Source organism: Bison bison, unplaced genomic scaffold, assembly GCF_000754665.1.
Source record: "Bison bison bison isolate TAMUID 2011002044 unplaced genomic scaffold, Bison_UMD1.0 scf7180017861239, whole genome shotgun sequence".
Taxonomy (NCBI): Eukaryota; Metazoa; Chordata; class Mammalia; order Artiodactyla; family Bovidae; genus Bison; species Bison bison.
The window spans coordinates 35,773-36,180 of record NW_011491811.1 but is presented as its reverse complement, the minus strand read 5'-3'; the positions used below and the strand labels follow the sequence as shown (position 1 = coordinate 36,180).

At 41.9% G+C, this 408-nt stretch overlaps 1 protein-coding gene across 1 annotated transcript in view; it reads left to right on the top strand.

Annotated features, from left to right (window-relative positions):
• Window positions 1-408, top strand: part of LOC104983079 (neuronal migration protein doublecortin-like) — an 11,426-nt gene that overhangs the window by 6,482 nt on the left and 4,536 nt on the right. The gene's annotated exons all lie outside the window — the stretch shown is intronic.

Here is a 408-nt window from a genome sequence, read left to right as displayed (position 1 = left end):
ACCTGCAAGAATCTTCGAGCTCTGGCAGCACACGTTGCAGATGCTCACAAAATCAGAACAAGGAAACCTTGATCAAGAGAAGCAGTTCATTTGTTATCTTTCTGGAAGAGGAGAGTCCTTAGTGGGGGGCACCTATTTCATTAACAGGCCATTACCATAACAACTCTGTCTCCCAAAGCCTGTTTGGGATGGAGAAGAGAAGAAAATTCCTTCTTATAGACCTTTAGGGCTGGAAGGAACTGAAATGTCACCTAGCACAATACCTTCCATTATAGACAGAAAAGCTGCGACTCAGATATTAAATGATTTGCCTGAGGTCAACCCAACTTGTTGGGTTGGGTGGGATTTGAATCTAGAAAATTTACCACGTGGTGAAACCATCATCATAATCTAATTTTACCCCATTTT